Genomic DNA, 25,103 nt, shown 5'->3' with positions numbered 1-25,103 from the left:
TGGTACTCCTCCAATTTCTCTGCACTTGCTACAAATGCAGAGTCTCCATTATAGCACAGAACAGAGTGTTAAAGTCGGGGATGGAAGAGGATGAAAATGGGAAGTTTTCTTATGGAGAGAACTGAGAAATATCCTGTGTGCAGACACCAGTGTTGGACGATTGAATACATTTAAATAATGCCTCTAGATTGCTGGCATTTATCGGTGCCTCAGTGGCCCAATGGATAAGGCACTGGCCTCCTAAGCCAGGGATTCTGGGTTCGAGTCCCATCTGAGGTGCAAACCAAAGTTCACTCTTACTTTTCCAGAAAAATAAGTATATTTATTGCATGCTTCCTCTCAGATGTTTATGAGGTATTAGGAACTTTGAAATGGTACCATTTTACTTCTGTACTCTTCAGAGTCATGTTGATGTTCTGAAACTACAAAGTCAATTTTTAAACACCTATCTTTGTCAGATGCATTTTTGACCCGGCAGAAGATATTCCTTTGGAAAAAATGATTTGAATTGGATTGGTGTAACTGTTGTTTCTAGAGGTGGTGAAAGGCTTTCAGGCACTTGAATAGGGCAAGTCAGGATTCATGAAACGTATACAACCTTTGAGTGTGTGTAAATTGGAATATCCAGGAAGGAGCAGTTTGTACTACTTTCAAAACAGTTTCTCTCCACTTCTGGAAACATCCAGAGGTATATAAAGCATACTCTGAGCTTTAATCTCATGAAGAAAGAGGTTTAAATGCAAAAAAGAAAACAATAGCTTATCGTACTGGTGACATTCTCATTATATAAATTCCAAAAAAGTGATTTAATTGAAAGGAGCTGAAAAAACCCCACAATGGTTTGTAAACTTAAATAACTATAAATAATTTATTTTCCATCCTTGCATACCACCTACAGTATATAAATAAACGCAGCAGGACACATGACCGCGTGGCCTAATGGATAAGGCGTCTGACTTCGAATCAGAAGATTGAGGGTTCGAGTCCCTTCGTGGTCGGTTTTTGCCAATGGTCACACAATTCAGGTTTCCATTCAGAATGGAAGCAGGCTCTTCCAATACTCTCATAGCCATCATGTTCTCATTCCTAATTAATAATAAAGTGGAGTACATACTGCACAGTCATTTAGATTGCATCTTCAGTCTAAAATCTAGTGCATTTAAGTGACATTAAAAAGTGCTTCTATGTACACGCACTGAATATGTACTAGGTTTGCAGAATTTTGACTTCACAGAATGGGTTTTTAGCTTAAGTGTGTGTAGATGAACTGCAAGGTGTGTAAGTATGTGTTCATGGAGTGCTTCAAGTGTAAAATCTGTATGATTTGTGCAGTTAAAGTGCTAATTTTGCCTACGAGAAAGAAAAGTACTACAGAAGAATTATAAAGGATTGGCACATTTGCTGCCTTTGCTGATGACACAGTTGGCTAATTTGTAAAGCATTGGTCTATTAAGTTGCAGAGTGTTGTTGAAAATTGGTTAGTAGACTTGGTGCCTGTTTCTGTGTCCTGCTGAAGACAAGGACGGCTTGATACCACTGTCAAAGCCCAGTTTAATGAGAAAAGCATCCATGGAAGAAGAAGTGTTGATTCGAAAATGGTACTCCTCCAATTTCTCTGCACTTGCTACAAATGCAGAGTCTCCATTATAGCACAGAACAGAGTGTTAAAGTCGGGGATGGAAGAGGATGAAAATGGGAAGTTTACTTATGGAGAGAACTGAGAAATATCCTGTATGCAGACACCAGTGTTGGACGATTGAATACATTTAAATAATGCCTCTAGATCACTGGCATTTATCTGTGCCTCAGTGGCCTAATGGATAAGGCACTGGCCTCCTAAGCCAGGGATTGTGGGTTCGAGTCCCATCTGAGGTGCAAACCAAAGTTCACTCTTACTTTTCCAGAAAAATAAGTATATTTATTACATGCTTCCTCTCAGATGTTTATGAGGTATTACGAACTTTGAAATGGTACCATTTTACTTCTGTACTCTTCAGAGTCATGTTGATGTTCTGAAACTACAAAGTCAATTTTTAAACACCTATCTTTGTCAGATGCATTTTTGACCCGGCAGAAGATATTCCTTTGGAAAAAATGATTTGAATTGGATTGGTGTAACTGTTGTTTCTAGAGGTGGTGAAAGGCTTTCAGGCACTTGAATAGGGCAAGTCAGGATTCATGAAACATATACAACCTTTGAGTGTGTGTAAATTGGAATATCCAGGAAGGAGCAGTTTGTACTACTTTCAAAACAGTTTCTCTCCACTTCTGGAAACATCCAGAGCTATATAAAGCATACTCTGAGCTTTAATCTCATGAAGAAAGAGGTTTAAATGCAAAAAAGAAAACAATAGCTTATCGTACTGGTGACATTCTCATTATATAAATTCCAAAAAAGTGATTTAATTGAAAGGAGCTGAAAAAACCCCACAATGGTTTGTAAACTTAAATAACTATAAATAATTTATTTTCCATCCTTGCATACCACCTACAGTATATAAATAAACGCAGCAGGACACATGACCGCGTGGCCTAATGGATAAGGCGTCTGACTTCGAATCAGAAGATTGAGGGTTCGAGTCCCTTCGTGGTCGTTTTTTGCCAATGGTCACACAATTCAGGTTTCCATTCAGAATGGAAGCAGGCTCTTCCAATACTCTCATAGCCATCATGTTCTCATTCCTAATTAATAATAAAGTGGAGTACATACTGCACAGTCATTTAGATTGCATCTTCAGTCTAAAATCTAGTGCATTTAAGTGACATTAAAAAGTGCTTCTATGTACACGCACTGAATATGTACTAGGTTTGCAGAATTTTGACTTCACAGAATGGGTTTTTAGCTTAAGTGTGTGTAGATGAACTGCAAGGTGTGTAAGTATGTGTTCATGGAGTGCTTCAAGTGTAAAATCTGTATGATTTGTGCAGTTAAAGTGCTAATTTTGCCTACGAGAAAGAAAAGTACTACAGAAGAATTATAAAGGATTGGCACATTGGCTGCCTTTGCTGATGACACAGTTGGCTAATTTGTAAAGCATTGGTCTATTAAGTTGCAGAGTGTTGTTGAAAATTGGTTAGTCGACTTGGTGCCTGTTTCTGTGTCCTGCTGAAGACAAGGACGGCTTGATACCACTGTCAAAGCCCAGTTTAATGAGAAAAGCATCCATGGAAGAAGAAGTGTTGATTCGAAAATGGTACTCCTCCAATTTCTCTGCACTTGCTACAAATGCAGAGTCTCCATTATAGCACAGAACAGAGTGTTAAAGTCGGGGATGGAAGAGGATGAAAATGGGAAGTTTACTTATGGAGAGAACTGAGAAATATCCTGTGTGCAGACACCAGTGTTGGACGATTGAATACATTTAAATAATGCCTCTAGATCACTGGCATTTATCTGTGCCTCAGTGGCCTAATGGATAAGGCACTGGCCTCCTAAGCCAGGGATTCTGGGTTCGAGTCCCATCTGAGGTGCAAACCAAAGTTCACTCTTACTTTTCCAGAAAAATAAGTATATTCATTACATGCTTCCTCTCAGATGTTTATGAGGTATTAGGAACTTTGAAATAGTACCATTTTACTTCTGTACTCTTCAGAGTCATGTTGATGTTCTGAAACTACAAAGTCAATTTTTAAACACCTATCTTTGTCAGATGCATTTTTGACCCGGCAGAAGATATTCCTTTGGAAAAAATGATTTGAATTGGATTGGTGTAACTGTTGTTCCTAGAGGTGGTGAAAGGCTTTCAGGCACTTGAATAGGGCAAGTCAGGATTCATGAAACGTATACAACCTTTGAGTGTGTGTAAATTGGAATATCCAGGAAGGAGCAGTTTGTACTACTTTCAAAACAGTTTCTCTCCACTTCTGGAAACATCCAGAGGTATATAAAGCATACTCTGAGCTTTAATCTCATGAAGAAAGAGGTTTAAATGCAAAAAGGAAAACAATAGCTTATCGTACTGGTGACATTCTCATTATATAAATTCCAAAAAAGTGATTTAATTGAAAGGAGCTGAAAAAACCCCACAATGGTTTGTAAACCTAAATAACTATAAATAATATATTTTCCATCCTTGCATACCACCTACAGTATATAAATAAACGCAGCAGGACACATGACCGCGTGGCCTAATGCATAAGGCGTCTGACTTCGAATCAGAAGATTGAGGGTCCGAGTCCCTTCGTGGTCGGTTTTTGCCAATGGTCACACAATTCAGGTTTCCATTCAGAATGGAAGCAGGCTCTTCCAATACTCTCATAGCCATCATGTTCTCATTCCTAATTAATAATAAAGTGGAGTACATACTGCACAGTCATTTAGATTGCATCTTCAGTCTAAAATCTAGTGCATTTAAGTGACATTAAAAAGTGCTTCTATGTACACGCACTGAATATGTACTAGGTTTGCAGAATTTTGACTTCACAGAATGGGTTTTTAGCTTAAGTGTGTGTAGATGAACTGCAAGGTGTGTAAGTATGTGTTCATGGAGTGCTTCAAGTGGAAAATCTGTATGATTTGTGCAGTTAAAGTGCTAATTTTGCCTACGAGAAAGAAAAGTACTACAGAAGAATTATAAAGGATTGGCACATTGGCTGCCTTTGCTGATGACACAGTTGGCTAATTTGTAAAGCATTGGTCTATTAAGTTGCAGAGTGTTGTTGAAAATTGGTTAGTAGACTTGGTGCCTGTTTCTGTGTCCTGCTGAAGACAAGGACGGCTTGATACCACTGTCAAAGCCCAGTTTAATGAGAAAAGCATCCATGGAAGAAGAAGTGTTGATTCGAAAATGGTACTCCTCCAATTTCTCTGCACTTGCTACAAATGCAGAGTCTCCATTATAGCACAGAACAGAGTGTTAAAGTCGGGGATGGAAGAGGATGAAAATGGGAAGTTTACTTATGGAGAGTACTGAGAAATATCCTGTGTGCAGACACCAGTGTTGGACGATTGAATACATTTAAATAATGCCTCTAGATCACTGGCATTTATCTGTGCATCAGTGTCCTAATGGATAAGGCACTGGCCTCCTAAGCCAGGGATTCTGGGTTCGAGTCCCATCTGAGGTGCAAACCAATGTTCACTCTTACTTTTCCAGAAAAATAAGTATATTTATTACATGCTTCGTCTCAGATGTTTATGAGGTATTAGGAACTTTGAAATGGTACCATTTTACTTCTGTACTCTTCAGAGTCATGTTGATGTTCTGAAACTACAAAGTCGATTTTTAAACACCTATCTTTGTCAGATGCATTTTTGACCCGGCAGAAGATATTCCTTTGGAAAAAATGATTTGAATTGGATTGGTGTAACTGTTGTTTCTAGAGGTGGTGAAAGGCTTTCAGGCACTTGAATAGGGCAAGTCAGGATTCATGAAACGTATACAACCTTTGAGTGTGTGTAAATTGGAATATCCAGGAAGGAGCAGTTTGTACTACTTTCAAAACAGTTTCTCTCCACTTCTGGAAACATCCAGAGCTATATAAAGCATACTCTGAGCTTTAATCTCATGAAGAAAGAGGTTTAAATGCAAAAAAGAAAACAATAGCTTATCGTACTGGTGACATTCTCATTATATAAATTCCAAAAAAGTGATTTAATTGAAAGGAGCTGAAAAAACCACACAACGGTTTGTAAACCTAAATAACTATAAATAATATATTTTCCATTCTTGCATACCACCTACAGTATATAAATAAACGCAGCAGGACACATGACCGTGTGGCCTAATGGATAAGGCGTCTGACTTCGAATCAGAAGATTGAGGGTCCGAGTCCCTTCGTGGTCGGTTTTTGCCAATGGTCACACAATTCAGGTTTCCATTCAGAATGGAAGCAGGCTCTTCCAATACTCTCATAGCCATCATGTTCTCATTCCTAATTAATAATAAAGTGGAGTACATACTGCACAGTCATTTAGATTGCATCTTCAGTCTAAAATCTAGTGCATTTAAGTGGCATTAAAAAGTGCTTCTATGTACACGCACTGAATATGTACTAGGTTTGCAGAATTTTGACTTCACAGAATGGGTTTTTAGCTTAAGTGTGTGTAGATGAACTGCAAGGTGTGTAAGTATGTGTTCATGGAGTGCTTCAAGTGTAAACTCTGTATGATTTGTGCAGTTAAAGTGCTAATTTTGCCTACGAGACAGAAAAGTACTACAGAAGAATTATAAAGGATTGGCACATTGGCTGCCTTTGCTGATGACACAGTTGGCTAATTTGTAAAGCACTGGTGTATTAAGTTGCAGAGTGTGGTTGAACTTGGTTAGTAGACTTGGTGCCTGTTTCTGTGTCCTGCTGAAGACAATGACGGCTTGATACCACTGTCAAAGCCCAGTTTAATGAGAAAAGCATCCATGGAAGAAAAAGTGTTGATTCGAAAATGGTACTCCTCCAATTTCTCTGCACTTGCTACAAATGCAGAGTCTCCATTATAGCACAGAACAGAGTGTTAAAGTCGGGGATGGAAGAGGATGAAAATGGGAAGTTTACTTATGGAGAGAACTGAGAAATATCCTGTGTGCAGACACCAGTGTTGGACGATTGAATACATTTAAATAATGCCTCTAGATCACTGGCATTTATCTGTGCCTCAGTGGCCTAATGGATAAGGCACTGGCCTCCTAAGCCAGGGATTCTGGGTTCGAGTCCCATCTGAGGTGCAAACCAAAGTTCACTCTTACTTTTCCAGAAAAATAAGTATATTCATTACATGCTTCCTCTCAGATGTTTATGAGGTATTAGGAACTTTGAAATAGTACCATTTTACTTCTGTACTCTTCAGAGTCATGTTGATGTTCTGAAACTACAAAGTCAATTTTTAAACACCTATCTTTGTCAGATGCATTTTTGACCCGGCAGAAGATATTCCTTTGGAAAAAATGATTTGAATTGGATTGGTGTAACTGTTGTTCCTAGAGGTGGTGAAAGGCTTTCAGGCACTTGAATAGGGCAAGTCAGGATTCATGAAACGTATACAACCTTTGAGTGTGTGTAAATTGGAATATCCAGGAAGGAGCAGTTTGTACTACTTTCAAAACAGTTTCTCTCCACTTCTGGAAACATCCAGAGGTATATAAAGCATACTCTGAGCTTTAATCTCATGAAGAAAGAGGTTTAAATGCAAAAAAGAAAACAATAGCTTATCGTACTGGTGACATTCTCATTATATAAATTCCAAAAAAGTGATTTAATTGAAAGGAGCTGAAAAAACCCCACAATGGTTTGTAAACCTAAATAACTATAAATAATATATTTTCCATCCTTGCATACCACCTACAGTATATAAATAAATGCAGCAGGACACATGACCGCGTGGCCTAATGCATAAGGCGTCTGACTTCGAATCAGAAGATTGAGGGTCCGAGTCCCTTCGTGGTCGGTTTTTGCCAATGGTCACACAATTCAGGTTTCCATTCAGAATGGAAGCAGGCTCTTCCAATACTCTCATAGCCATCATGTTCTCATTCCTAATTAATAATAAAGTGGAGTACATACTGCACAGTCATTTAGATTGCATCTTCAGTCTAAAATCTAGTGCATTTAAGTGACATTAAAAAGTGCTTCTATGTACACGCACTGAATATGTACTAGGTTTGCAGAATTTTGACTTCACAGAATGGGTTTTTAGCTTAAGTGTGTGTAGATGAACTGCAAGGTGTGCAAGTATGTGTTCATGGAGTGCTTCAAGTGTAAAATCTGTATGATTTGTGCAGTTAAAGTGCTAATTTTGCCTACGAGAAAGAAAAGTACTACAGAAGAATTATAAAGGATTGGCACATTGGCTGCCTTTGCTGATGACACAGTTGGCTAATTTGTAAAGCATTGGTCTATTAAGTTGCAGAGTGTTGTTGAAAATTGGTTAGTAGACTTGGTGCCTGTTTCTGTGTCCTGCTGAAGACAAGGACGGCTTGATACCACTGTCAAAGCCCAGTTTAATGAGAAAAGCATCCATGGAAGAAGAAGTGTTGATTCGAAAATGGTACTCCTCCAATTTCTCTGCACTTGCTACAAATGCAGAGTCTCCATTATAGCACAGAACAGAGTGTTAAAGTCGGGGATGGAAGAGGATGAAAATGGGAAGTTTACTTATGGAGAGAACTGAGAAATATCCTGTATGCAGACACCAGTGTTGGACGATTGAATACATTTAAATAATGCCTCTAGATCACTGGCATTTATCTGTGCCTCAGTGGCCTAATGGATAAGGCACTGGCCTCCTAAGCCAGGGATTGTGGGTTCGAGTCCCATCTGAGGTGCAAACCAAAGTTCACTCTTACTTTTCCAGAAAAATAAGTATATTTATTACATGCTTCCTCTCAGATGTTTATGAGGTATTAGGAACTTTGAAATGGTACCATTTTACTTCTGTACTCTTCAGAGTCATGTTGATGTTCTGAAACTACAAAGTCAATTTTTAAACACCTATCTTTGTCAGATGCATTTTTGACCCGGCAGAAGATATTCCTTTGGAAAAAATGATTTGAATTGGATTGGTGTAACTGTTGTTTCTAGAGGTGGTGAAAGGCTTTCAGGCACTTGAATAGGGCAAGTCAGGATTCATGAAACGTATACAACCTTTGAGTGTGTGTAAATTGGAATATCCAGGAAGGAGCAGTTTGTACTACTTTCAAAACAGTTTCTCTCCACTTCTGGAAACATCCAGAGCTATATAAAGCATACTCTGAGCTTTAATCTCATGAAGAAAGAGGTTTAAATGCAAAAAAGAAAACAATAGCTTATCGTACTGGTGACATTCTCATTATATAAATTCCAAAAAAGTGATTTAATTGAAAGGAGCTGAAAAAACCACACAACGGTTTGTAAACCTAAATAACTATAAATAATATATTTTCCATTCTTGCATACCACCTACAGTATATAAATAAACGCAGCAGGACACATGACCGTGTGGCCTAATGGATAAGGCGTCTGACTTCGAATCAGAAGATTGAGGGTCCGAGTCCCTTCGTGGTCGGTTTTTGCCAATGGTCACACAATTCAGGTTTCCATTCAGAATGGAAGCAGGCTCTTCCAATACTCTCATAGCCATCATGTTCTCATTCCTAATTAATAATAAAGTGGAGTACATACTGCACAGTCATTTAGATTGCATCTTCAGTCTAAAATCTAGTGCATTTAAGTGGCATTAAAAAGTGCTTCTATGTACACGCACTGAATATGTACTAGGTTTGCAGAATTTTGACTTCACAGAATGGGTTTTTAGCTTAAGTGTGTGTAGATGAACTGCAAGGTGTGTAAGTATGTGTTCATGGAGTGCTTCAAGTGTAAAATCTGTATGATTTGTGCAGTTAAAGTGCTAATTTTGCCTACGAGAAAGAAAAGTACTACAGAAGAATTATAAAGGATTGGCACATTGGCTGCCTTTGCTGATGACACAGTTGGCTAATTTGTAAAGCACTGGTGTATTAAGTTGCAGAGTGTGGTTGAACTTGGTTAGTAGACTTGGTGCCTCTTTCTGTGTCCTGCTGAAGACAAGGACGGCTTGATACCACTGTCAAAGCCCAGTTTAATGAGAAAAGCATCCATGGAAGAAGAAGTGTTGATTCGAAAATGGTACTCCTCCAATTTCTCTGCACTTGCTACAAATGCAGAGTCTCCATTATAGCACAGAACAGAGTGTTAAAGTCGGGGATGGAAGAGGATGAAAATGGGAAGTTTTCTTATGGAGAGAACTGAGAAATATCCTGTGTGCAGACACCAGTGTTGGACGATTGAATACATTTAAATAATGCCTCTAGATTGCTGGCATTTATCGGTGCCTCAGTGGCCCAATGGATAAGGCACTGGCCTCCTAAGCCAGGGATTCTGGGTTCGAGTCCCATCTGAGGTGCAAACCAAAGTTCACTCTTACTTTTCCAGAAAAATAAGTATATTTATTGCATGCTTCCTCTCAGATGTTTATGAGGTATTAGGAACTTTGAAATGGTACCATTTTACTTCTGTACTCTTCAGAGTCATGTTGATGTTCTGAAACTACAAAGTCAATTTTTAAACACCTATCTTTGTCAGATGCATTTTTGACCCGGCAGAAGATATTCCTTTGGAAAAAATGATTTGAATTGGATTGGTGTAACTGTTGTTTCTAGAGGTGGTGAAAGGCTTTCAGGCACTTGAATAGGGCAAGTCAGGATTCATGAAACGTATACAACCTTTGAGTGTGTGTAAATTGGAATATCCAGGAAGGAGCAGTTTGTACTACTTTCAAAACAGTTTCTCTCCACTTCTGGAAACATCCAGAGGTATATAAAGCATACTCTGAGCTTTAATCTCATGAAGAAAGAGGTTTAAATGCAAAAAAGAAAACAATAGCTTATCGTACTGGTGACATTCTCATTATATAAATTCCAAAAAAGTGATTTAATTGAAAGGAGCTGAAAAAACCCCACAATGGTTTGTAAACTTAAATAACTATAAATAATTTATTTTCCATCCTTGCATACCACCTACAGTATATAAATAAACGCAGCAGGACACATGACCGCGTGGCCTAATGGATAAGGCGTCTGACTTCGAATCAGAAGATTGAGGGTTCGAGTCCCTTCGTGGTCGGTTTTTGCCAATGGTCACACAATTCAGGTTTCCATTCAGAATGGAAGCAGGCTCTTCCAATACTCTCATAGCCATCATGTTCTCATTCCTAATTAATAATAAAGTGGAGTACATACTGCACAGTCATTTAGATTGCATCTTCAGTCTAAAATCTAGTGCATTTAAGTGACATTAAAAAGTGCTTCTATGTACACGCACTGAATATGTACTAGGTTTGCAGAATTTTGACTTCACAGAATGGGTTTTTAGCTTAAGTGTGTGTAGATGAACTGCAAGGTGTGTAAGTATGTGTTCATGGAGTGCTTCAAGTGTAAACTCTGTATGATTTGTGCAGTTAAAGTGCTAATTTTGCCTACGAGACAGAAAAGTACTACAGAAGAATTATAAAGGATTGGCACATTGGCTGCCTTTGCTGATGACACAGTTGGCTAATTTGTAAAGCACTGGTGTATTAAGTTGCAGAGTGTGGTTGAACTTGGTTAGTAGACTTGGTGCCTGTTTCTGTGTCCTGCTGAAGACAATGACGGCTTGATACCACTGTCAAAGCCCAGTTTAATGAGAAAAGCATCCATGGAAGAAGAAGTGTTGATTCGAAAATGGTACTCCTCCAATTTCTCTGCACTTGCTACAAATGCAGAGTCTCCATTATAGCACAGAAAAGAGTGTTAAAGTCGGGGATGGAAGAGGATGAAAATGGGAAGTTTACTTATGGAGAGAACTGAGAAATATCCTGTGTGCAGACACCAGTGTTGGACGATTGAATACATTTAAATAATGCCTCTAGATCACTGGCATTTATCTGTGCCTCAGTGGCCTAATGGATAAGGCACTGGCCTCCTAAGCCAGGGATTGTGGGTTCGAGTCCCATCTGAGGTGCAAACCAAAGTTCACTCTTACTTTTCCAGAAAAATAAGTATATTCATTACATGCTTCCTCTCAGATGTTTATGAGGTATTAGGAACTTTGAAATAGTACCATTTTACTTCTGTACTCTTCAGAGTCATGTTGATGTTCTGAAACTACAAAGTCAATTTTTAAACACCTATCTTTGTCAGATGCATTTTTGACCCGGCAGAAGATATTCCTTTGGAAAAAATGATTTGAATTGGATTGGTGTAACTGTTGTTCCTAGAGGTGGTGAAAGGCTTTCAGGCACTTGAATAGGGCAAGTCAGGATTCATGAAACGTATACAACCTTTGAGTGTGTGTAAATTGGAATATCCAGGAAGGAGCAGTTTGTACTACTTTCAAAACAGTTTCTCTCCACTTCTGGAAACATCCAGAGGTATATAAAGCATACTCTGAGCTTTAATCTCATGAAGAAAGAGGTTTAAATGCAAAAAAGAAAACAATAGCTTATCGTACTGGTGACATTCTCATTATATAAATTCCAAAAAAGTGATTTAATTGAAAGGAGCTGAAAAAACCCCACAATGGTTTGTAAACCTAAATAACTATAAATAATATATTTTCCATCCTTGCATACCACCTACAGTATATAAATAAATGCAGCAGGACACATGACCGCGTGGCCTAATGCATAAGGCGTCTGACTTCGAATCAGAAGATTGAGGGTCCGAGTCCCTTCGTGGTCGGTTTTTGCCAATGGTCACACAATTCAGGTTTCCATTCAGAATGGAAGCAGGCTCTTCCAATACTCTCATAGCCATCATGTTCTCATTCCTAATTAATAATAAAGTGGAGTACATACTGCACAGTCATTTAGATTGCATCTTCAGTCTAAAATCTAGTGCATTTAAGTGACATTAAAAAGTGCTTCTATGTACACGCACTGAATATGTACTAGGTTTGCAGAATTTTGACTTCACAGAATGGGTTTTTAGCTTAAGTGTGTGTAGATGAACTGCAAGGTGTGTAAGTATGTGTTCATGGAGTGCTTCAAGTGTAAAATCTGTATGATTTGTGCAGTTAAAGTGCTAATTTTGCCTACGAGAAAGAAAAGTACTACAGAAGAATTATAAAGGATTGGCACATTGGCTGCCTTTGCTGATGACACAGTTGGCTAATTTGTAAAGCATTGGTCTATTAAGTTGCAGAGTGTTGTTGAAAATTGGTTAGTAGACTTGGTGCCTGTTTCTGTGTCCTGCTGAAGACAAGGACGGCTTGATACCACTGTCAAAGCCCAGTTTAATGAGAAAAGCATCCATGGAAGAAGAAGTGTTGATTCGAAAATGGTACTCCTCCAATTTCTCTGCACTTGCTACAAATGCAGAGTCTCCATTATAGCACAGAACAGAGTGTTAAAGTCGGGGATGGAAGAGGATGAAAATGGGAAGTTTACTTATGGAGAGAACTGAGAAATATCCTGTATGCAGACACCAGTGTTGGACGATTGAATACATTTAAATAATGCCTCTAGATCACTGGCATTTATCTGTGCCTCAGTGGCCTAATGGATAAGGCACTGGCCTCCTAAGCCAGGGATTGTGGGTTCGAGTCCCATCTGAGGTGCAAACCAAAGTTCACTCTTACTTTTCCAGAAAAATAAGTATATTTATTACATGCTTCCTCTCAGATGTTTATGAGGTATTAGGAACTTTGAAATGGTACCATTTTACTTCTGTACTCTTCAGAGTCATGTTGATGTTCTGAAACTACAAAGTCAATTTTTAAACACCTATCTTTGTCAGATGCATTTTTGACCCGGCAGAAGATATTCCTTTGGAAAAAATGATTTGAATTGGATTGGTGTAACTGTTGTTTCTAGAGGTGATGAAAGGCTTTCAGGCACTTGAATAGGGCAAGTCAGGATTCATGAAACGTATACAACCTTTGAGTGTGTGTAAATTGGAATATCCAGGAAGGAGCAGTTTGTACTACTTTCAAAACAGTTTCTCTCCACTTCTGGAAACATCCAGAGCTATATAAAGCATACTCTGAGCTTTAATCTCATGAAGAAAGAGGTTTAAATGCAAAAAAGAAAACAATAGCTTATCGTACTGGTGACATTCTCATTATATAAATTCCAAAAAAGTGATTTAATTGAAAGGAGCTGAAAAAACCACACAACGGTTTGTAAACCTAAATAACTATAAATAATATATTTTCCATCCTTGCATACCACCTACAGTATATAAATAAACGCAGCAGGACACATGACCGTGTGGCCTAATGGATAAGGCGTCTGACTTCGAATCAGAAGATTGAGGGTCCGAGTCCCTTCGTGGTCGGTTTTTGCCAATGGTCACACAATTCAGGTTTCCATTCAGAATGGAAGCAGGCTCTTCCAATACTCTCATAGCCATCATGTTCTCATTCCTAATTAATAATAAAGTGGAGTACATACTGCACAGTCATTTAGATTGCATCTTCAGTCTAAAATCTAGTGCATTTAAGTGGCATTAAAAAGTGCTTCTATGTACACGCACTGAATATGTACTAGGTTTGCAGAATTTTGACTTCACAGAATGGGTTTTTAGCTTAAGTGTGTGTAGATGAACTGCAAGGTGTGTAAGTATGTGTTCATGGAGTGCTTCAAGTGTAAAATCTGTATGATTTGTGCAGTTAAAGTGCTAATTTTGCCTACGAGAAAGAAAAGTACTACAGAAGAATTATAAAGTATTGGCACATTGGCTGCCTTTGCTGATGACACAGTTGGCTAATTTGTAAAGCACTGGTGTATTAAGTTGCAGAGTGTGGTTGAACTTGGTTAGTAGACTTGGTGCCTGTTTCTGTGTCCTGCTGAAGACAAGGACGGCTTGATACCACTGTCAAAGCCCAGTTTAATGAGAAAAGCATCCATGGAAGAAGAAGTGTTGATTCGAAAATGGTACTCCTCCAATTTCTCTGCACTTGCTACAAATGCAGAGTCTCCATTATAGCACAGAACAGAGTGTTAAAGTCGGGGATGGAAGAGGATGAAAATGGGAAGTTTACTTATGGAGAGTACTGAGAAATATCCTGTGTGCAGACACCAGTGTTGGACGATTGAATACATTTAAATAATGCCTCTAGATCACTGGCATTTATCTGTGCATCAGTGTCCTAATGGATAAGGCACTGGCCTCCTAAGCCAGGGATTCTGGGTTCGAGTCCCATCTGAGGTGCAAACCAAAGTTCACTCTTACTTTTCCAGAAAAATAAGTATATTTATTGCATGCTTCCTCTCAGATGTTTATGAGGTATTAGGAACTTTGAAATGGTACCATTTTACTTCTGTACTCTTCAGAGTCATGTTGATGTTCTGAAACTACAAAGTCAATTTTTAAACACCTATCTTTGTCAGATGCATTTTTGACCCGGCATAAGATATTCCTTTGGAAAAAATGATTTGAATTGGATTGGTGTAACTGTTGTTTCTAGAGGTGGTGAAAGGCTTTCAGGCACTTGAATAGGGCAAGTCAGGATTCATGAAACGTATACAACCTTTGAGTGTGTGTAAATTGGAATATCCAGGAAGGAGCAGTTTGTACTACTTTCAAAACAGTTTCTCTCCACTTCTGGAAACATCCAGAGCTATATAAAGCATACTCTGAGCTTTAATCTCATGAAGAAAGAGGTTTAAATGCAAAAAAGAAAACAATAGCTTATCGTACTGGTGACATTCTCATTATATAAATTCCAAAAAAGTGATTTAATTGAAAGGAGCTGAAAAAACCCCACAATGGTTTGTAAACTTAAATAACTATAAATAATTTATTTTCCATCCTTGCATACCACCTACAGTATATAAATAAACGCAGCAGGACACATGACCGCGTGGCCTAATGGATAAGGCGTCTGACTTCGAATCAGAAGATTGAGGGTTCGAGTCCCTTCGTGGTCGTTTTTTGCCAATGGTCACACAATTCAGGTTTCCATTCAGAATGGAAGCAGGCTCTTCCAATACTCTCATAGCCATCATGTTCTCATTCCTAATTAATAATAAAGTGGAGTACATACTGCACAGTCATTTAGATTGCATCTTCAGTCTAAAATCTAGTGCATTTAAGTGACATTAAAAAGTGCTTCTATGTACACGCACTGAATATGTACTAGGTTTGCAGAATTTTGACTTCACAGAATGGGTTTTTAGCTTAAGTGTGTGTAGATGAACTGCAAGGTGTGTAAGTATGTGTTCATGGAGTGCTTCAAGTGTAAACTCTGTATGATTTGTGCAGTTAAAGTGCTAATTTTGCCTACGAGACAGAAAAGTACTACAGAAGAATTATAAAGGATTGGCACATTGGCTGCCTTTGCTGATGACACAGTTGGCTAATTTGTAAAGCACTGGTGTATTAAGTTGCAGAGTGTGGTTGAACTTGGTTAGTAGACTTGGTGCCTTTTTCTGTGTCCTGCTGAAGACAATGACGGCTTGATACCACTGTCAAAGCCCAGTTTAATGAGAAAAGCATCCATGGAAGAAGAAGTGTTGATTCGAAAATGGTACTCCTCCAATTTCTCTGCACTTGCTACAAATGCAGAGTCTCCATTATAGCACAGAACAGAGTGTTAAAGTCGGGGATGGAAGAGGATGAAAATGGGAAGTTTTCTTATGGAGAGAACTGAGAAATATCCTGTGTGCAGACACCAGTGTTGGACGATTGAATACATTTAAATAATGCCTCTAGATTGCTGGCATTTATCGGTGCCTCAGTGGCCCAATGGATAAGGCACTGGCCTCCTAAGCCAGGGATTCTGGGTTCGAGTCCCATCTGAGGTGCAAACCAAAGTTCACTCTTACTTTTCCAGAAAAATAAGTATATTTATTGCATGCTTCCTCTCAGATGTTTATGAGGTATTAGGAACTTTGAAATGGTACCATTTTACTTCTGTACTCTTCAGAGTCATGTTGATGTTCTGAAACTACAAAGTCAATTTTTAAACACCTATCTTTGTCAGATGCATTTTTGACCCGGCAGAAGATATTCCTTTGGAAAAAATGATTTGAATTGGATTGGTGTAACTGTTGTTTCTAGAGGTGGTGAAAGGCTTTCAGGCACTTGAATAGGGCAAGTCAGGATTCATGAAACGTATACAACCTTTGAGTGTGTGTAAATTGGAATATCCAGGAAGGAGCAGTTTGTACTACTTTCAAAACAGTTTCTCTCCACTTCTGGAAACATCCAGAGGTATATAAAGCATACTCTGAGCTTTAATCTCATGAAGAAAGAGGTTTAAATGCAAAAAAGAAAACAATAGCTTATCGTACTGGTGACATTCTCATTATATAAATTCCAAAAAAGTGATTTAATTGAAAGGAGCTGAAAAAACCCCACAATGGTTTGTAAACTTAAATAACTATAAATAATTTATTTTCCATCCTTGCATACCACCTACAGTATATAAATAAACGCAGCAGGACACATGACCGCGTGGCCTAATGGATAAGGCGTCTGACTTCGAATCAGAAGATTGAGGGTTCGAGTCCCTTCGTGGTCGGTTTTTGCCAATGGTCACACAATTCAGGTTTCCATTCAGAATGGAAGCAGGCTCTTCCAATACTCTCATAGCCATCATGTTCTCATTCCTAATTAATAATAAAGTGGAGTACATACTGCACAGTCATTTAGATTGCATCTTCAGTCTAAAATCTAGTGCATTTAAGTGACATTAAAAAGTGCTTCTATGTACACGCACTGAATATGTACTAGGTTTGCAGAATTTTGACTTCACAGAATGGGTTTTTAGCTTAAGTGTGTGTAGATGAACTGCAAGGTGTGTAAGTATGTGTTCATGGAGTGCTTCAAGTGTAAACTCTGTATGATTTGTGCAGTTAAAGTGCTAATTTTGCCTACGAGACAGAAAAGTACTACAGAAGAATTATAAAGGATTGGCACATTGGCTGCCTTTGCTGATGACACAGTTGGCTAATTTGTAAAGCACTGGTGTATTAAGTTGCAGAGTGTGGTTGAACTTGGTTAGTAGACTTGGTGCCTGTTTCTGTGTCCTGCTGAAGACAATGACGGCTTGATACCACTGTCAAAGCCCAGTTTAATGAGAAAAGCATCCATGGAAGAAGAAGTGTTGATTCGAAAATGGTACTCCTCCAATTTCTCTGCACTTGCTACAAATGCAGAGTCTCCATTATAGCACAGAAAAGAGTGTTAAAGTCGGGGATGGAAGAGGATGAAAATGGGAAGTTTACTTATGGAGAGAACTGAGAAATATCCTGTGTGCAGACACCAGTGTTGGACGATTGAATACATTTAAATAATGCCTCTAGATCACTGGCATTTATCTGTGCCTCAGTGGCCTAATGGATAAGGCACTGGCCTCCTAAGCCAGGGATTGTGGGTTCGAGTCCCATCTGAGGTGCAAACCAAAGTTCACTCTTACTTTTCCAGAAAAATAAGTATATTCATTACATGCTTCCTCTCAGATGTTTATGAGGTATTAGGAACTTTGAAATAGTACCATTTTACTTCTGTACTCTTCAGAGTCATGTTGATGTTCTGAAACTACAAAGTCAATTTTTAAACACCTATCTTTGTCAGATGCATTTTTGACCCGGCAGAAGATATTCCTTTGGAAAAAATGATTTGAATTGGATTGGTGTAACTGTTATTCCTAGAGGTGGTGAAAGGCTTTCAGGCACTTGAATAGGGCAAGTCAGGATTCATGAAACGTATACAACCTTTGAGTGTGTGTAAATTGGAATATCCAGGAAGGAGCAGTTTGTACTACTTTCAAAACAGTTTCTCTCCACTTCTGGAAACATCCAGAGGTATATAAAGCATACTCTGAGCTTTAATCTCATGAAGAAAGAGGTTTAAATGCAAAAAAGAAAACAATAGCTTATCGTACTGGTGACATTCTCATTATATAAATTCCAAAAAAGTGATTTAATTGAAAGGAGCTGAAAAAACCCCACAATGGTTTGTAAACCTAAATAACTATAAATAATATATTTTCCATCCTTGCATACCACCTACAGTATATAAATAAATGCAGCAGGACACATGACCGCGTGGCCTAATGCATAAGGCGTCTGACTTCGAATCAGAAGATTGAGGGTCCGAGTCCCTTCGTGGTCGGTTTTTGCCAATGGTCACACAATTCAGGTTTCCATTCAGAATGGAAGCAGGCTCTTCCAATACTCTCATAGCCATCATGTTCTCATTCCTAATTAATAATAAAGTGGAGTACATACTGCACAGTCATTTAGATTGCATCTTCAGTCTAAAATCTAGTGCATTTAAGTGACATTAAAAAGTGCTTCTATGTACACGCACTGAATATGTACTAGGTTTGCAGAATTTTGACTTCACAGAATGGGTTTTTAGCTTAAGTGTGTGTAGATGAACTGCAAGGTGTGTAAGTATGTGTTCATGGAGTGCTTCAAGTGTAAAATCTGTATGATTTGTGCAGTTAAAGTGCTAATTTTGCCTACGAGAAAGAAAAGTACTACAGAAGAATTATAAAGGATTGGCACATTGGCTGCCTTTGCTGATGACACAGTTGGCTAATTTGTAAAGCATTGGTCTATTAAGTTGCAGAGTGTTGTTGAAAATTGGTTAGTAGACTTGGTGCCTGTTTCTGTGTCCTGCTGAAGACAAGGACGGCTTGATACCACTGTCAAAGCCCAGTTTAATGAGAAAAGCATCCATGGAAGAAGAAGTGTTGATTCGAAAATGGTACTCCTCCAATTTCTCTGCACTTGCTACAAATGCAGAGTCTCCATTATAGCACAGAACAGAGTGTTAAAGTCGGGGATGGAAGAGGATGAAAATGGGAAGTTTACTTATGGAGAGAACTGAGAAATATCCTGTATGCAGACACCAGTGTTGGACGATTGAATACATTTAAATAATGCCTCTAGATCACTGGCATTTATCTGTGCCTCAGTGGCCTAATGGATAAGGCACTGGCCTCCTAAGCCAGGGATTGTGGGTTCGAGTCCCATCTGAGGTGCAAACCAAAGTTCACTCTTACTTTTCCAGAAAAATAAGTATATTTATTACATGCTTCCTCTCAGATGTTTATGAGGTATTAGGAACTTTGAAATGGTACCATTTTACTTCTGTACTCTTCAGAGTCATGTTGATGTTCTGAAACTACAAAGTCAATTTTTAAACACCTATCTTTGTCAGATGCATTTTTGACCCGGCAGAAGATATTCCTTTGGAAAAAATGATTTGAATTGGATTGGTGTAACTGTTGTTTCTAGAGGTGATGAAAGGCTTTCAGACACTTGAATAGGGCAAGTCAGGATTCATGAAACGTATACAACCTTTGAGTGTGTGTAAATTGGAATATCCAGGAAGGAGCAGTTTGTACTACTTTCAAAACAGTTTCTCTCCACTTCTGGAAACATCCAGAGCTATATAAAGCATACTCTGAGCTTTAATCTCATGAAGAAAGAGGTTTAAATGCAAAAAAGAAAACAATAGCTTATCGTACTGGTGACATTCTCATTATATAAATTCCAAAAAAGTGATTTAATTGAAAGGAGCTGAAAAAACCACACAACGGTTTGTAAACCTAAATAACTATAAATAATATATTTTCCATCCTTGCATACCACCTACAGTATATAAATAAACGCAGCAGGACACATGACCGTGTGGCCTAATGGATAAGGCGTCTGACTTCGAATCAGAAGATTGAGGGTCCGAGTCCCTTCGTGGTCGGTTTTTGCCAATGGTCACACAATTCAGGTTTCCATTCAGAATGGAAGCAGGCTCTTCCAATACTCTCATAGCCATCATGTTCTCATTCCTAATTAATAATAAAGTGGAGTACATACTGCACAGTCATTTAGATTGCATCTTCAGTCTAAAATCTAGTGCATTTAAGTGGCATTAAAAAGTGCTTCTATGTACACGCACTGAATATGTACTAGGTTTGCAGAATTTTGACTTCACAGAATGGGTTTTTAGCTTAAGTGTGTGTAGATGAACTGCAAGGTGTGTAAGTATGTGTTCATGGAGTGCTTCAAGTGTAAAATCTGTATGATTTGTGCAGTTAAAGTGCTAATTTTGCCTACGAGAAAGAAAAGTACTACAGAAGAATTATAAAGTATTGGCACATTGGCTGCCTTTGCTGATGACACAGTTGGCTAATTTGTAAAGCACTGGTGTATTAAGTTGCAGAGTGTGGTTGAACTTGGTTAGTAGACTTGGTGCCTGTTTCTGTGTCCTGCTGAAGACAAGGACGGCTTGATACCACTGTCAAAGCCCAGTTTAATGAGAAAAGCATCCATGGAAGAAGAAGTGTTGATTCGAAAATGGTACTCCTCCAATTTCTCTGCACTTGCTACAAATGCAGAGTCTCCATTATAGCACAGAACAGAGTGTTAAAGTCGGGGATGGAAGAGGATGAAAATGGGAAGTTTACTTATGGAGAGTACTGAGAAATATCCTGTGTGCAGACACCAGTGTTGGACGATTGAATACATTTAAATAATGCCTCTAGATCACTGGCATTTATCTGTGCATCAGTGTCCTAATGGATAAGGCACTGGCCTCCTAAGCCAGGGATTCTGGGTTCGAGTCCCATCTGAGGTGCAAACCAAAGTTCACTCTTACTTTTCCAGAAAAATAAGTATATTTATTGCATGCTTCCTCTCAGATGTTTATGAGGTATTAGGAACTTTGAAATGGTACCATTTTACTTCTGTACTCTTCAGAGTCATGTTGATGTTCTGAAACTACAAAGTCAATTTTTAAACACCTATCTTTGTCAGATGCATTTTTGACCCGGCAGAAGATATTCCTTTGGAAAAAATGATTTGAATTGGATTGGTGTAACTGTTGTTTCTAGAGGTGGTGAAAGGCTTTCAGGCACTTGAATAGGGCAAGTCAGGATTCATGAAACGTATACAACCTTTGAGTGTGTGTAAATTGGAATATCCAGGAAGGAGCAGTTTGTACTACTTTCAAAACAGTTTCTCTCCACTTCTGGAAACATCCAGAGCTATATAAAGCATACTCTGAGCTTTAATCTCATGAAGAAAGAGGTTTAAATGCAAAAAAGAAAACAATAGCTTATCGTACTGGTGACATTCTCATTATATAAATTCCAAAAAAGTGATTTAATTGAAAGGAGCTGAAAAAACCCCACAATGGTTTGTAAACTTAAATAACTATAAATAATTTATTTTCCATCCTTGCATACCACCTACAGTATATAAATAAACGCAGCAGGACACATGACCGCGTGGCCTAATGGATAAGGCGTCTGACTTCGAATCAGAAGATTGAGGGTTCGCGTCCCTTCGTGGTCGTTTTTTGCCAATGGTCACACAATTCAGGTTTCCATTCAGAATGGAAGCAGGCTCTTCCAATACTCTCATAGCCATCATGTTCTCATTCCTAATTAATAATAAAGTGGAGTACATACTGCACAGTCATTTAGATTGCATCTTCAGTCTAAAATCTAGTGCATTTAAGTGACATTAAAAAGTGCTTCTATGTACACGCACTGAATATGTACTAGGTTTGCAGAATTTTGACTTCACAGAATGGGTTTTTAGCTTAAGTGTGTGTAGATGAACTGCAAGGTGTGTAAGTATGTGTTCATGGAGTGCTTCAAGTGTAAACTCTGTATGATTTGTGCAGTTAAAGTGCTAATTTTGCCTACGAGACAGAAAAGTACTACAGAAGAATTATAAAGGATTGGCACATTGGCTGCCTTTGCTGATGACACAGTTGGCTAATTTGTAAAGCACTGGTGTATTAAGTTGCAGAGTGTGGTTGAACTTGGTTAGTAGACTTGGTGCCTTTTTCTGTGTCCTGCTGAAGACAATGACGGCTTGATACCACTGTCAAAGCCCAGTTTAATGAGAAAAGCATCCATGGAAGAAGAAGTGTTGATTCGAAAATGGTACTCCTCCAATTTCTCTGCACTTGCTACAAATGCAGAGTCTCCATTATAGCACAGAACAGAGTGTTAAAGTCGGGGATGGAAGAGGATGAAAATGGGAAGTTTACTTATGGAGAGAACTGAGAAATATCCTGTGTGCAGACACCAGTGTTGGACGATTGAATACATTTAAATAATGCCTCTAGATTGCTAGCATTTATCGGTGCCTCAGTGGCCTAATAGATAAGGCACTGGCCTCCTAAGCCAGGGATTGTGGGTTCGAGTCCCATCTGAGGTGCAAACAAAAGTTCACTCTTACTTTTCCAGAAAAATAAGTATATTTATTGCATGCTTCCTCTCAGATGTTTATGAGGTATTAGGAACTTTGAAATGGTACCATTTTACTTCTGTACTCTTCAGAGTCATGTTGATGTTCTGAAACTACAAAGTCAATTTTTAAACACCTATCTTTGTCAGATGCATTTTTGACCCGGCAGAAGATATTCCTTTGGAAAAAATGATTTGAATTGGATTGGTGTAACTGTTGTTTCTAGAGGTGGTGAAAGGCTTTCAGGCACTTGAATAGGACAAGTCAGGATTCATGAAACGTATACAACTTTTGAGTGTGTGTAAATTGGAATATCCAGGAAGGAGCAGTTTGTACTACTTTCAAAACAGTTTCTCTCCACTTCTGGAAACATCCAGAGCTATATAAAGCATACTCTGAGCTTTAATCTCATGAAGAAAGAGGTTTAAATGCAAAAAAGAAAACAATAGCTTATCGTACTGGTGACATTCTCATTATATAAATTCCAAAAAAGTGATTTAATTGAAAGGAGCTGAAAAAACCACACAACGGTTTGTAAACCTAAATAACTATAAATAATATATTTTCCATCCTTGCATACCACCTACAGTATATAAATAAACGCAGCAGGACACATGACCGTGTGGCCTAATGGATAAGGCGTCTGACTTCGAATCAGAAGATTGAGGGTCCGAGTCCCTTCGTGGTCGGTTTTTGCCAATGGTCACACAATTCAGGTTTCCATTCAGAATGGAAGCAGGCTCTTCCAATACTCTCATAGCCATCATGTTCTCATTCCTAATTAATAATAAAGTGGAGTACATACTGCACAGTCATTTAGATTGCATCTTCAGTCTAAAATCTAGTGCATTTAAGTGGCATTAAAAAGTGCTTCTATGTACACGCACTGAATATGTACTAGGTTTGCAGAATTTTGACTTCACAGAATGGGTTTTTAGCTTAAGTGTGTGTAGATGAACTGCAAGGTGTGTAAGTATGTGTTCATGGAGTGCTTCAAGTGTAAAATCTGTATGATTTGTGCAGTTAAAGTGCTAATTTTGCCTACGAGAAAGAAAAGTACTACAGAAGAATTATAAAGTATTGGCACATTGGCTGCCTTTGCTGATGACACAGTTGGCTAATTTGTAAAGCACTGGTGTATTAAGTTGCAGAGTGTGGTTGAACTTGGTTAGTAGACTTGGTGCCTGTTTCTGTGTCCTGCTGAAGACAAGGACGGCTTGATACCACTGTCAAAGCCCAGTTTAATGAGAAAAGCATCCATGGAAGAAGAAGTGTTGATTCGAAAATGGTACTCCTCCAATTTCTCTGCACTTGCTACAAATGCAGAGTCTCCATTATAGCACAGAACAGAGTGTTAAAGTCGGGGATGGAAGAGGATGAAAATGGGAAGTTTACTTATGGAGAGTACTGAGAAATATCCTGTGTGCAGACACCAGTGTTGGACGATTGAATACATTTAAATAATGCCTCTAGATCACTGGCATTTATCTGTGCATCAGTGTCCTAATGGATAAGGCACTGGCCTTCTAAGCCAGGGATTCTGGGTTCGAGTCCCATCTGAGGTGCAAACCAATGTTCACTCTTACTTTTCCAGAAAAATAAGTATATTTATTACATGCTTCGTCTCAGATGTTTATGAGGTATTAGGAACTTTGAAATGGTACCATTTTACTTCTGTACTCTTCAGAGTCATGTTGATGTTCTGAAACTACAAAGTCGATTTTTAAACACCTATCTTTGTCAGATGCATTTTTGACCCGGCAGAAGATATTCCTTTGGAAAAAATGATTTGAATTGGATTGGTGTAACTGTTGTTTCTAGAGGTGGTGAAAGGCTTTCAGGCACTTGAATAGGGCAAGTCAGGATTCATGAAACGTATACAACCTTTGAGTGTGTGTAAATTGGAATATCCAGGAAGGAGCAGTTTGTACTACTTTCAAAACAGTTTCTCTCCACTTCTGGAAACATCCAGAGCTATATAAAGCATACTCTGAGCTTTAATCTCATGAAGAAAGAGGTTTAAATGCAAAAAAGAAAACAATAGCTTATCGTACTGGTGACATTCTCATTATATAAATTCCAAAAAAGTGATTTAATTGAAAGGAGCTGAAAAAACCACACAACGGTTTGTAAACCTAAATAACTATAAATAATATATTTTCCATCCTTGCATACCACCTACAGTATATAAATAAACGCAGCAGGACACATGACTGTGTGGCCTAATGGATAAGGCGTCTGACTTCGAATCAGAAGATTGAGGGTCCGAGTCCCTTCGTGGTCGGTTTTTGCCAATGGTCACACAATTCAGGTTTCCATTCAGAATGGAAGCAGGCTCTTCCAATACTCTCATAGCCATCATGTTCTCATTCCTAATTAATAATAAAGTGGAGTACATACTGCACAGTCATTTAGATTGCATCTTCAGTCTAAAATCTAGTGCATTTAAGTGGCATTA

The 25,103-nt window shown here is 38.5% G+C and overlaps 24 non-coding genes across 24 annotated transcripts; all 24 read left to right on the top strand.

Annotated features, from left to right (window-relative positions):
* The first annotated feature begins 206 nt into the window (after positions 1-206).
* On the top strand, positions 207-279 carry TRNAR-CCU (transfer RNA arginine (anticodon CCU)). Its single transcript has one exon. It is a non-coding gene; the product is annotated as a tRNA-Arg (tRNA).
* A 646-nt stretch (positions 280-925) lies between these two features.
* TRNAR-UCG (transfer RNA arginine (anticodon UCG)) lies at positions 926-998 on the top strand. Its single transcript has one exon. It is a non-coding gene; the product is annotated as a tRNA-Arg (tRNA).
* An 804-nt stretch (positions 999-1,802) lies between these two features.
* TRNAR-CCU (transfer RNA arginine (anticodon CCU)) lies at positions 1,803-1,875 on the top strand. The gene has a single exon. It is a non-coding gene; the product is annotated as a tRNA-Arg (tRNA).
* A 646-nt stretch (positions 1,876-2,521) lies between these two features.
* On the top strand, positions 2,522-2,594 carry TRNAR-UCG (transfer RNA arginine (anticodon UCG)). Its single transcript has one exon. It is a non-coding gene; the product is annotated as a tRNA-Arg (tRNA).
* An 804-nt stretch (positions 2,595-3,398) lies between these two features.
* TRNAR-CCU (transfer RNA arginine (anticodon CCU)) lies at positions 3,399-3,471 on the top strand. The gene has a single exon. It is a non-coding gene; the product is annotated as a tRNA-Arg (tRNA).
* A 2,242-nt stretch (positions 3,472-5,713) lies between these two features.
* Positions 5,714-5,786, top strand: TRNAR-UCG (transfer RNA arginine (anticodon UCG)). Its single transcript has one exon. It is a non-coding gene; the product is annotated as a tRNA-Arg (tRNA).
* Positions 5,787-6,589: 803 nt separating this feature from the next.
* On the top strand, positions 6,590-6,662 carry TRNAR-CCU (transfer RNA arginine (anticodon CCU)). Its single transcript has one exon. It is a non-coding gene; the product is annotated as a tRNA-Arg (tRNA).
* Positions 6,663-8,185: 1,523 nt separating this feature from the next.
* TRNAR-CCU (transfer RNA arginine (anticodon CCU)) lies at positions 8,186-8,258 on the top strand. The gene has a single exon. It is a non-coding gene; the product is annotated as a tRNA-Arg (tRNA).
* A 646-nt stretch (positions 8,259-8,904) lies between these two features.
* TRNAR-UCG (transfer RNA arginine (anticodon UCG)) lies at positions 8,905-8,977 on the top strand. Its single transcript has one exon. It is a non-coding gene; the product is annotated as a tRNA-Arg (tRNA).
* Positions 8,978-9,780: 803 nt separating this feature from the next.
* On the top strand, positions 9,781-9,853 carry TRNAR-CCU (transfer RNA arginine (anticodon CCU)). Its single transcript has one exon. It is a non-coding gene; the product is annotated as a tRNA-Arg (tRNA).
* A 646-nt stretch (positions 9,854-10,499) lies between these two features.
* TRNAR-UCG (transfer RNA arginine (anticodon UCG)) lies at positions 10,500-10,572 on the top strand. Its single transcript has one exon. It is a non-coding gene; the product is annotated as a tRNA-Arg (tRNA).
* Positions 10,573-11,375: 803 nt separating this feature from the next.
* TRNAR-CCU (transfer RNA arginine (anticodon CCU)) lies at positions 11,376-11,448 on the top strand. Its single transcript has one exon. It is a non-coding gene; the product is annotated as a tRNA-Arg (tRNA).
* Positions 11,449-12,971: 1,523 nt separating this feature from the next.
* Positions 12,972-13,044, top strand: TRNAR-CCU (transfer RNA arginine (anticodon CCU)). The gene has a single exon. It is a non-coding gene; the product is annotated as a tRNA-Arg (tRNA).
* Positions 13,045-13,690: 646 nt separating this feature from the next.
* Positions 13,691-13,763, top strand: TRNAR-UCG (transfer RNA arginine (anticodon UCG)). The gene has a single exon. It is a non-coding gene; the product is annotated as a tRNA-Arg (tRNA).
* Positions 13,764-15,285: 1,522 nt separating this feature from the next.
* On the top strand, positions 15,286-15,358 carry TRNAR-UCG (transfer RNA arginine (anticodon UCG)). Its single transcript has one exon. It is a non-coding gene; the product is annotated as a tRNA-Arg (tRNA).
* An 803-nt stretch (positions 15,359-16,161) lies between these two features.
* On the top strand, positions 16,162-16,234 carry TRNAR-CCU (transfer RNA arginine (anticodon CCU)). Its single transcript has one exon. It is a non-coding gene; the product is annotated as a tRNA-Arg (tRNA).
* A 646-nt stretch (positions 16,235-16,880) lies between these two features.
* Positions 16,881-16,953, top strand: TRNAR-UCG (transfer RNA arginine (anticodon UCG)). Its single transcript has one exon. It is a non-coding gene; the product is annotated as a tRNA-Arg (tRNA).
* Positions 16,954-17,756: 803 nt separating this feature from the next.
* On the top strand, positions 17,757-17,829 carry TRNAR-CCU (transfer RNA arginine (anticodon CCU)). The gene has a single exon. It is a non-coding gene; the product is annotated as a tRNA-Arg (tRNA).
* A 1,523-nt stretch (positions 17,830-19,352) lies between these two features.
* On the top strand, positions 19,353-19,425 carry TRNAR-CCU (transfer RNA arginine (anticodon CCU)). Its single transcript has one exon. It is a non-coding gene; the product is annotated as a tRNA-Arg (tRNA).
* A 646-nt stretch (positions 19,426-20,071) lies between these two features.
* Positions 20,072-20,144, top strand: TRNAR-UCG (transfer RNA arginine (anticodon UCG)). The gene has a single exon. It is a non-coding gene; the product is annotated as a tRNA-Arg (tRNA).
* Positions 20,145-21,666: 1,522 nt separating this feature from the next.
* On the top strand, positions 21,667-21,739 carry TRNAR-UCG (transfer RNA arginine (anticodon UCG)). The gene has a single exon. It is a non-coding gene; the product is annotated as a tRNA-Arg (tRNA).
* An 803-nt stretch (positions 21,740-22,542) lies between these two features.
* On the top strand, positions 22,543-22,615 carry TRNAR-CCU (transfer RNA arginine (anticodon CCU)). Its single transcript has one exon. It is a non-coding gene; the product is annotated as a tRNA-Arg (tRNA).
* Positions 22,616-23,261: 646 nt separating this feature from the next.
* TRNAR-UCG (transfer RNA arginine (anticodon UCG)) lies at positions 23,262-23,334 on the top strand. The gene has a single exon. It is a non-coding gene; the product is annotated as a tRNA-Arg (tRNA).
* Positions 23,335-24,856: 1,522 nt separating this feature from the next.
* TRNAR-UCG (transfer RNA arginine (anticodon UCG)) lies at positions 24,857-24,929 on the top strand. The gene has a single exon. It is a non-coding gene; the product is annotated as a tRNA-Arg (tRNA).
* Positions 24,930-25,103: the final 174 nt, after the last annotated feature.

The sequence above is a fragment of the Lissotriton helveticus genome, chromosome 5_1 (genome assembly GCF_964261635.1).
Source record: "Lissotriton helveticus chromosome 5_1, aLisHel1.1, whole genome shotgun sequence".
Classification (NCBI taxonomy): Eukaryota; Metazoa; Chordata; class Amphibia; order Caudata; family Salamandridae; genus Lissotriton; species Lissotriton helveticus.
Note: the sequence above shows the minus strand (reverse complement) of the source record. Positions and strands in the feature narration are given on the sequence as shown.